We start from the raw sequence: 11,519 nt of genomic DNA, 5'->3' as shown, positions 1-11,519 counted from the left end.
CGACTCAGGCGCCCCAGAATTTCAATTTTCAATAAATGGACTTGACATTTGCTATGCACAGCAAAGGATATTTTGGACAAATTTTGTCCAAAATTTGCTTATAGTGTATGCAAATCTTTTAGTAATTTATAAACTAAACTATAGATAAATTTCCATTATTTCTTAGGTGCTTAGAAACGTTAAGTGACTTTTTCCTGTGCATTCTCCCACCTGACGTCACCTCCTTACAGCCTGAAGTACGTCTTTACTATTTCTTGAAGCAAGCCTGCTAGCAATGACTTCTATAAGATTTTTTTAAAATCAGGGAATAGCTTTATTTTTCTATATGTTTCTTTATTTTTGAAAGAGAGCATGAGCACAAGGGAAGGGGCAGAGAGAGCTGGGGAGAGAGAGAGAATTCCAAGCAGGCTCTGCACCGCCAGGACCAGCGTAGGGTCCGTTTCAGGGCTAGAACCCAAGAGTTGTGAGATCGAGACCTGAGGAGAAACCAAGAGGTGGACGTTCAACCCACTGAGCCAGCCAGGCGCCCCTGTCTGGGAATATTTTTAACGTGCCTTCATTTTATGAGGTACAACTCTGCCGCGTAAGAAGGCTACGCATTTATTTCTGAGCAAATTTGCTGATTGTATGGATAATGCCATTGGAGGTGGGTTTCTCACTTTCCACCCAAAATGAAGCAGCTCCCTCCAGCACTGAGGCTTTGACGGCCTACTCCGCCTCAGTCACTGCCGAGTCAGGGGGGTTGGGAGGAGGAGCACCCCCCTCCAAGAGCACCGCAGAGGCGTACGGGAGCACCCCTCCCCCCAGAACACCGCAGATGAGTACAGGATCCCCCCCTCACACACACACGGAAGGACACTGCGTATGTGTACGAGAAGAACCGCCCCCCCACAGCACCGCAGAGGCGTACGGGAGCACCCCCGGGAGCACCCCCGGGAGCACCCCCCGGAGCGCCGCAGAGGCGTACGGGAGCACCCCCCCAGAGCACTGCAGAGGCGTACGGGGGCACACCCCCACGGGTACGGTGAGGGGTATAGGGGCGCCCCCCCGTGCGCCGTAGAGGCGTACGGGAGCACCCCCCCAGAGCACCGCAGAGGCGTACGGGAGCACCCCCCCAGAGCACCGCAGAGGCGTACGGGAGCACCCCCCCAGAGCACCGCAGAGGCGTACGGGAGCACCCCCCCAGAGCACCGCAGAGGCGTACGGGAGCACCCCCCCAGAGCACCGCAGAGGCGTACGGGAGCACCCCCCCAGAGCACCGCAGAGGCGTACGGGAGCACCCCCCCAGAGCACCGCAGAGGCGTACGGGAGCACCCCCCCAGAGCACCGCAGAGGCGTACGGGAGCACCCCCCCAGAGCACCGCAGAGGCGTACGGGAGCACCCCCCCAGAGCACCGCAGAGGCGTACGGGAGCACCCCCCCAGAGCACCGCAGAGGCGTACGGGAGCACCCCCCCAGAGCACCGCAGAGGCGTACGGGAGCACCCCCCCAGAGCACCGCAGAGGCGTACGGGAGCACCCCCCCAGAGCACCGCAGAGGCGTACGGGAGCACCCCCCCAGAGCACCGCAGAGGCGTACGGGAGCACCCCCCCAGAGCACCGCAGAGGCGTACGGGAGCACCCCCCCAGAGCACCGCAGAGGCGTACGGGAGCACCCCCCCAGAGCACCACAGAGGCGTAAGGGAGCACCCCCCCAGAGCACCGCAGAGGCGTACGGGAGCACCCCCCACAAGAACACCGCAGACGTACTGCATGTGTGGAACCTCAGCAGAGACTCGGAAATAAATGCTTCTTAATTTGTTTTTGTCTTTGCTCTTTTCCCAGAGCCCTGAAATAATTGTTTTTCAAAATTATCGTCTAGTTTTAAAGTTGTTTTTGGGGGGAGAGGATTTGCTGCCCCAAGTGCTGCTCTCTGAATAATACAGAATAGAGTCTCAAAGGGCTTAACTCTTAGAACAATCACCGATTAATAAATTGGCTGCTCAGGGCAGCAGTGGTGCCGCTCCCTTCCTATCAAGGAAGCTTATTGCTCGAGACGGTCTCATTTTCACTTGGTTTTTCCTGCTGGAAGCAGCCAGTTCCTTTTCTATCTGAGATGACAGGGGGCTTACGTTTAGGGAGCAAATACCCAGTTACCAGCATTGCACATTCTCACATGTACAATTTCTCTTTAAAATAATGATTTTAAGCTTTTTATAACATACAGATGCAATATGGGCTTGTTTTTATTTTACTGTTTATTTATTTATTTATTTGGAGAGAGAGTGCGTGTGAGCAGGTTAGGGGCAGAGAGAGGGAGAGAAAGAGAGTCCCAAATAGCCTTCTACTCTGCAGCACAGAGCCTGACATGGGGCTCGATCCCACAAACTGTGGGATCATGACCAGAGCCTAAATGAAGAGGTGGGTGCTTAACCAACTGAGCCATCCAGGCACGCCAGTATGTACTTGTGTTTTTCTTTTTACATTTTGTTTAATGCTTATTATTTATTTTTTGAGAGAGAGAGAGAGAGAGTGAGAGACAGAAAACAAGCAGGAGAGGGGCCGAGAGAGAGGGAGACAACACAGAATCTGAAGCAGCTCTAGGCTCTGAGCTGTCAGCACAGAGCCCGACGTGGGTCTCAAACCCACAAATCATGAGATCATGGCCTGAGCCAAAGTCAGAAGCTTAACCGACTGAGCCCCCCAGGCGCCCCTCCTTGGTAAGAATTCTTTCTTGTTCAGGATTCATACCTAGGATCATAATTATCCCATCTAAAATATGTATATTTAAATTTGGTGGCACTTCTATTACAAACAATGTCTTTGGATGGGAAATATTGAAAAGGGAAAGATAACTTTCACTTATCATCCAAATTCCCTGGACTAGAAAGCATGGGGTTCCGTGAGCCAGCACGCTCAGGCTGGATGTGGGGCTGGGTTGTAACTCAGCATAACCATTCCAGCACATCCTCTTCTACGGATGGCCTTAGAGCATCCGTCGGGTTGTTAAGTTACCGGACTTACCCTTTACTGAGAACCTTATTTTTCCATAAAAAGGCTGCGGTTTCCACTTGCTGTGGAACTCGAGAAGGGCTGAACGCCAAGAGGTGCAGGAATGATGAGGGGCCCGTGAAATCAGGCCACCATGACCTTGAGATGCGTTACAGTTGGATCCAACTCATGTCTGTCAATACCAGCCTCTTGCTTTCCCTTGGAAACTAGAAAATTAATTTCCCAGATCATATTCTTGGACCTCAGAGAAATAGCATGAGTAATGAGCAAGTGTGAATTTTATCAAAGAAATGTAGTTGATCTACGGGGCACATGCAGGAAAGTATTCAGTTTTGTTGAAGCCAGTTGTGAAAAGTACAATTAACGAGAGACTTAGGGCTTGAAATTCAGGTCACACTGGGGATAGACTGAATGAGGCCACAGAATTTTACTCTTGACATATTAAACAAACAGCTTCAGAACGAACTGGCCCCCACAGGCCCGCACCTACATCAAAAGAAAAATACTTTGTCAATTAATCATCAGCCGATGTACTGAGTTTCTCATCCTGAAGTAATAACCCCCTTTCCCCTTTTCACAGAGCTGTAAGCTATATGCAAAATGAAGCGTTCATTATCTTGGAAGGAAAAGGTATTATTAAAATCCCAAGCCAGGGGCGCCTGGGTGGCTTAGTCGGTTAAGCATCCGACTTTCGCTTAGGTCATGATCTCGCGGTTTGTGGGTTCGAGACCCGCGTCGGGCTCTGTGCTGACTGCCAGCTCGGAGCCTGGAGCCTGTTTCAGTCTGTGACTCCCTCTCTCTCTGACCCTTCGCTGCTCACGCTGTCTCTCTCTCTCTCCTAGAAATAAATAAAACATAAAAAAAATTTTTTTTAAATAAAAAATAAAATAAAATCCCAAACCAAAATCTCGTCCAAATCCACAGTTAAACCTGACAGTGACATCGTATTCATGAGGTTACATTAATATACAGTAATTTTTATTTGAAATAAAAATTTGACGGTTGCAATATTTATTTTTTGCCCCCAACATCAAAGAGTCAACGATATATCATTTATATTTAATTACTCTTTGGCAGGGTTGAGAGCTTAATGAGAGGAATGAAAACAGTGAAAACAGGGCGAATGAAGCAAAGAGATTTCATCACCATGTTTCTGGATCCATTGTGGTTGACACATTTTGCACAGCTGCAAATAGCAATGGGCTTTGCGACTGTAAGTTTGTTAGAAATGAAAAGTATGGGGGCGCCTGGGAGGCTCAGTTGGCTAAACGACTTTCGATTTTGGCTCAGGTCACAATCTCACAGTTGGTGGGATCGAGCCCCACGTCAGGCTTCTCGATGGCAGCATGGATCCTGCTTGGGATTCTCTCTCCCTCTCTCTCTGCCCCTCCTCTGCTTTATCTCTCTCTCTCAAAAATAAACATTTTTTTTTAATATTTTTTTTTCTAGGAGAGAGAGAGAGACAGCGTGAGCAGGGGAGGGTCAGAGAGAGGGAGTCACAGACTGAAACAGGCTCCAGGCTCTGAGCTGGCAGTCAGCACAGAGCCTGACGCGGGGCTCGAACCCACAAACCGTGAGATCATGACCTAAGCGAAAGTCGGACGCTTAACCGACTAAGCCACCCAGGCGCCCCTCAAAAATAAACATTTAAAGAAAGAAAGGGAAAGTATGGATTTGCCAAAACGCCATGCTCTTTGGGATTTTCCTTACATCAAATGTGGTCATGATGAGCTGTGTGGCCAAACCAATAGGGTCAGACAGAGCTAGCGTAGCGGGGAAAACGCTCTGAAAAGATCAGCCTGCAGCCAGACGGGATCAGAGTAACTCGGGGGACGATGAGAATGAGGCAAAGGGGAAGGAAACCCCACCTTGCCGTGCTGTCCCACGTGATCTGGCACATTCGGTCAGTGCGGTGTCATGGTGTGAATGCAATTATTATCTCTCACAAATGAGACCAAGGCTTGCAGACTTTAAGCAATTGTGACGGGGTCTCTCCTTCAAAATTACAGCCAAGTCATAGGGTCCCTTTAGCACTCTTACTTTCTTCACTTCCCACTCACTTCCTCAGTTCTGTCTGCCTCTCTCTCACACACATACACACACACACGTTTGGCATCTGTCATTTCTTTCACTCGAGTAACTTGGTCTTTGTAAGTAGGTAAGTGGCCCTAATGCCCCTGTCCAACAAGGTATTGGGGGGAAAATAACATTTAAAAGAACAGGCATTCAAATGGAAAAGAACCTTCTGTTCCTTCCTTAATCCTTGACCATCTACATCCATTCGTGATGCCAACCACTCTTGCACATTCGCCAGCCCTTGGCAGATCTTCCCTATTGCCTAAGGATTAGCCACTTAGCTGACTCCCTGGCTTCTCCTTTGGGGAGGAAGAAGAAAATAGTTGTGTCATGTGCATGAACAGATACCTGAATAAGTTGTTGGAAGCCATTTTGAGGAGCCGAATTCCAATTACCAAAACCATAGGCATGACCCTCAAAACACCACGTTGGAACAGCCTCCGTCAGGGACCACAGCTCCATGTTACCCACCGTCAAAGCACCAACGTTCTTTTTCTTGGCTATAATCTGAGGGGTACGCAGCAATGACAAGACAGTTTTGTTGGGTTTTTAACGTTTTTAAGTTTATTTATTTGTTCTGAGAGAGACAGAGAGAGCGAGCAGGGGAGGGACAGAGAGAGAGGGAGAGAGAGGATCCCAAGCAGGCTCACCACTGTCAGTGCGGAGCCCAATGCAGGGCTCAAACTCATGAACTACGAGATCATGACCTGAGCCGACACCAAGAGTCAGACGCCCAACTGACTGAGCCCCCCGGGTGCCCCAAGATGGTGTTGTACCCCAAGCTGGGAGCCACCTCTGATTCCCAGTGTTGCGGGGGACCGCTGAGTCCCCACGCCAGGTGCTCTATGCAGAAGGCTCTCCTTTAGTCTCTTCTTGCTGTTGCTCACACCCCCTCCTCATGTCCAGAGGAGCAGCAGTGGACTGACTGCTAAGTCTGGGAATGGGAACGGGGCAGGCATAACTTTGGTCCAGCAGGTGTGAGCCGTGGGGTAAGCTTAGAGGTAAGTGCCCCGTGCCTGCAGGGGGAGGCTTCCCCTGTGTTAGGTCTGTCGAAGTCTCTGGTGCAACCTCAGGAAGCTTGCTGTGGCCACGGACCTAACCTATGCTCTCTGGTGGCCATTTGATCTCCACTGGCCTGATGACTTCATACCAGTAAACTCAAGACTCGGATCAGAAGGGAGGGGGTAGCTCTATTTTTTTTTTTTTTAGCTCCCTCATCCCCTGGCAGAAATAATTATAGAATTCTTATTATAACGTATGTCCTTTTATCTATAAGATAAATAAGATGCAGTCACAGCTCTTAAAGGCCTCACAGCAGGAACGGGAAGAAACAGAGAGACGTTATTTAATGTGAAGAAATTCTAACAGAGGTGGAGTGCCAGAGTCGACGGGGCATGAATGAAGGAGGGGTTGACTCAGCCTGGTAACCTCCAGGTTACAAAGATAGCGGTGGGCGGGCTGATTCTGAAAGGATGAGTGGCTGTTGGCTCAGCAGTGATGCAAAAACAGGGAGCACTCTCAGTGGGTACTGGAGCACACGATCTCACACCCAGGGCAGAGCTGGGGGGAGTGGGCAGGGCATATGGATAAGACGTTGGCAAACATGGGAAGCAACTTGGAATGCATGTTAAAAACATGGACAACCCGGGCGCCTGGGGGGGCTCAGTCGGTTAAGTGTCCAACTCTTGGTTTCGGCTCAGGTCATGACCTCTAGGTTCTCGAGTTCGAGCCCCACATCAGGCTCCATGCTGACAGTGCAGAACCTGCTTGGGAATTTCTCTCTCTCTCTTTCTCTCTCTCTGCCCTTCCCCTGCTCATGCTCTCTCTTTCTCAAAAATAAATAAGTTTAAACACACACACACACACACACACACACACGACCATGGGTACCTGGGTGGCTCAGTCGGTTAAGCATCTGACTCTTGATTTTGGTTCAGGTCATGCTCTCACGGTCGTGAGATCAAGTCTCATCAGGCTCTGCACTAGGAATGGAGCCTGCTTAAGATTCTTTCCCTCTCTCCTTCTCTCTCTCTCTCTCTCTCTCTCTCTGCCCTTACCTTGCTCATGCATGTGGTCTCTCTCTCTATAAAAAGACCAAACCAAACCAAACCACAGATGACCAAGCTCTACCATCCATTTACAAATCCAGAAGGAGTAACCCAGGAATGTGTGTTTTTAATCAGCACCCCAGGTAATTTTTTGATCAGGAAGTCTGGAATCCCTGCCTACATCTGAGGAGCCACAAAAGAGCTTCAAGAGATGGAGGGATCTGATCAGAACTGTCAACTCTGTTGGCTTGAGGGGGCTTGAAGGCAGGAAGTTCTCTGTAGTAGTTTAAACAAGAGACTGTGAGGGGCCGAAACATGCTGCTGACAATGGGTATGAAGTTCAACGACAAAGTTTAAGAGATATTTAAGGTGTCTGGGGCGCCTGGGTGGCTCGGTCAGTTAAGCATGGGACTCCTCATTTCAGCTCAGGTCACGATCTCAGTTGGTGGGATCGAGCCCCATGTCAGGCTCTGCACTGACAACATGAAGCCTGCTTGGGATTCTCTCTTCCTCTCTATCTGCCCCTCCCCCACTCACACTCCGTCTCAAAATAAATAAACTTAAAACATTTTTCAAAGATATTTAAGGTGTTACAGGGGCAGGACCTCACTGACTGCATATTGATAGTGAGGGAGAAACAGAGATTGCCTACGTTTCTGATGCAGGTCGCTATGTGAATGGGCTGTTCCCAGGAGAGACTACCGTCGACCTAAGTTTTGAGTTAGGTATCTCCCTAGCGAAGGAGCGACTGTCTCCTCTGTAAGCACTGGCCCCTTACCAAAGAAAGGGTCCGTAATAGTCTTTGTAGAGTGTAGTTCACTATCTGGTCATATCTTCTTCTTTTTTTTTTTTTTTTTTTATTTCTAGGAGAGAGAGAGAGACAGCCTGAGCAGGGGAGGGTCAGAGAGAGAGGGAGTCACAGACTGAAACAGGCTCCAGGCTCTGAGCCGGCAGTCAGCACAGAGCCCGACGCGGGGCTCGAACCCACGAACCGCGAGATCATGACCTAAGCGAAAGTTGGACGCTTAACCGACTAAGCCACCCAGGCGCCCCATATCTTCTTGATCTAGAATGGACTCTTAAAAACCTTGTGCCAGTCTTCTGGTAACTTGTAACTGGACTTACAGAAAGCCAGAGTTTTTAAGTGTGGCTGGAATTTTAACTGCGGGTGGGCGGGCAGCCACATTCCATCAGTGGATAGAGAAGCAGAGGAAGGACAACAGTATAGTAATGGCACCAGCAGGAAGGGGAGGGGGAGGCGCAGAATAAGGCAGGCACAGCCTCAAAACAGCAGAGAGGAAGAAACGAATCAGAGCGCGCCCTGGCTCCTTCCCAGTTTCTGGTTCCTATGGCCTGCGTGAGATATGACTACGTCGTGACCCTTGTGTTCCATAAACTCAACCGTGGCCTTAAATAAATGCTTTTGGGTTTTGTTCTATTACCTCAGCTACTCTACTACTTTGTTATTTGTAATACAGACATAAAGACAGCATATTGGGTTTGGGTCCAATCGAGATTTTAGGGATCCACAAGTCATTCGAATGGAATCATCTAGTAAGATGTTTAACATGTCAGTCGTGGGATGAAATAAATACTTGCCTGTGTTCGGCATAAAAGTTGGAGCTGAAATGAGAAGGGCTGTGGTCACCTAGATAGAGCATGAGGAAGAGATAAAAAACAAAAGCTATTTAGACGCTACAATGATTGTAGAGGAAAGTTAAAGGCTTGTTATTTCTGAAGGAGTAAGAAATGGCCCTTTGGCTGTTGTGGCTAAAACCAGAATTTTCCCTAGCTCTTAGAATTACTGAGTATGATTCAGGTCTATAAACATTACGATTAATCTAATAATACTAGAAGTAATGAGTAACGACAGATATTATTAGAGAGGAAGCTCCACGTTCAAGGTGATAGACTCGTATTATTCCAGATGAGCAACAGCCACACTCATGCCTCCCATTTCCTGTTGGGGAAAACCAACCACGAGCGGACAACTCTGATGACCCCACCAGCGACTTCCCAGAAGGCAGACATGCAGCCGACTTTGCTGAAGAAACTGGGAATGACTTCTTAGTTTAACTACAAATGGGGACCAGAACGCCTCGTTGAGTCAAAAACATTACCGCACCTCATAAATCAGCAGTGGCTCTGGGGTTTTGTCCGGGATCACTTCCAACCATGTGTTACACATTAGTGGTCATGGAACTCTGTGTACTGAAAGTTTATTTTGTTATTAACGATCATGAGGACATTTGTCAATTATGATGGTTCGCTGGATCCTACTTTCTCCTTCCCTTTCCTCTTAAAGTCACACATCCCAATTAAAATATCTTTTTGGAAGTTTGGGCCCTGAAACATATACCATTTCTTGCCCCAAGATCCAAACTTAGTGACACAGTAAAACGACAGGAAGGGGACGCCCAGGTGGCTCAGCTGGTTAAGCATCCTACTCTTCATTTCATCTCAGGTCATGATCTCATGGTTCATGGGTTGGAGCCCCTGCTTAAAATTCTCTCTCCCTCTCTCTCTCTGCCCCTACCCCACTTGTGCTCTCTCTCTTTCAAAATAAACTTTAAAAGATTTTTAATCTTAAAAATAAAATACAGAAAAAAACATACTGTTTTCCACATTTTCTTTGAGCAAGGAACTTCTATGAAAAAATGTAATAAGCAGCAGCATTTAAAAAAATCTATCATGGTGGGCACCTGGGTGGCTTAGTCGGTTAAGCATCCGACTTTCGCTTAGGTCATGATCTTAGGTTTGTGGGTTCGAGCCCCGCGTCGGGCTCTGTGCTGACTGCCAGCTCAGAGCATGGAGCCTATTTCAGAATCTGTGTCTCCCTCTCTCTCTGACCCTCCCCTGCTCGCGCTGTCTCTCTCTCTCTCTCCTAGAAATAAATAAAAATATTTTAAAAAAATCTATCATGGGTCTGTATGTGGTTAGCAACGAATGTATTAAATTTTCAGTGCATCGTCATGAAAAGAGTTGGTTAATTTTTGTAAATTTACTGTTTTGTCAGACATGTTCAGGTACTTGGTAATTTTAATTCTGCTTTCGTCTGCAATCGTAACTGAGATGCAAATGACAACATATACAGTCAATATTGTCCCCCTAAGAAAACACATTTTTAAATTTTTTAGTGTTTATTTATTCTTGAGAGAGGCAAGACACAGCATGAGCAGGGAAGGGGCAGAGAGAGAGGGAGACACAGAATCCGAAGCAGTCTCCAGGCTCCGAGCTGTCAGCAAGTGACTGATGCGGGGCTCAAACCCATGAACCATGAGTTCATGACCTGGCCCAAAGTCAGACACTCAGTCGACTGAGCCACCCAGGCACCCCAGAAGACACCCTTTTAAAGAGTTGGCATTTATTAAACTGCAAGAATAGGGACAGATTTAGTTATACAATCCAAATTAGGTTTTCCCAAAGTGTTCTACGGAACACTGACTTTGTACAAATTTTAAACAGACATTACAGACAAGAGAGTCTTGCCTGGGTCCTAGCTTGGGGGCAAAAGGTTAGAACACTGACATTGAGACAATGGGGGAAAAAAGGAATATAAACTGTACACTGGGTATTTCTGTATGAATGCTAAATTCTGAGGGTGTGATAAGGTATGACGGTTATAGAATGTCTACTCGTAGGAGAGGCATACTGAAGTATTTGACTTAGGGGTCAAAGTTAGGATACCGGCAACTTTCAAAGAGTTCAGAAATAGGGTTACATTTACCTCTGGGTATAAATGGGAAAGGGCAAGAGATAAAACAACGTTAACAATAGGTGAAATTGGTAAAGGGTATCTGGAGTCAATTGGCACTATCCTTCCAACTCTTCGTTTAAATGAGCTTCTGTTCAAGGCTGTTCTGATGGGGCGTCTGGGGGAGGCTCAATCAGTTAAGCATCCGGCTCTTGATCTCAGTTCAGGTCATGATTTCATGGTTCAGGAGTTCAAGCCCCACATCCTGCAGATAGTGAGAAGCTTACTTAAGATTCTCTCTTTCCCTCTCTCCCTCTGCTCCTCCTCTGCTCCTCCTTTCTATCTCTATCTCAATAAATAGATAATTAATACCCTGCAATTCTTATAACTTCATCTTCAAAAGGTTATTAAAATCTCAACTTTATTTTCCTTACTCTGTCACTGATCTCTTTAAAGGTTCGTGGTCTTAAAAATGTAGATGTTCTCATTATAAAGTAGTTATCTTTTACTTCTGGTCTGGTATTTTCCAACAGAAACATCAATGCACCTCACTGCTTTACAAGTTCAACTGAAAAGGTTTGTTCAGAGGTACATGTCCCAGAGCCTGCAGCCAGATCTTCAGAACTCTGGGAGACATCTGACTTAGCCGGCACTTAAACATGTAGGCTTCATCACTTACTCTCCTTTGAATTGATCTGCGTATCATTTTTA

The sequence above is a fragment of the Hyaena hyaena genome, unplaced genomic scaffold (assembly GCF_003009895.1).
Source record: "Hyaena hyaena isolate Hyena2069 unplaced genomic scaffold, ASM300989v1 scaffold_275, whole genome shotgun sequence".
Lineage (NCBI taxonomy): Eukaryota > Metazoa > Chordata > Mammalia > Carnivora > Hyaenidae > Hyaena > Hyaena hyaena.
Note: the sequence above shows the minus strand (reverse complement) of the source record.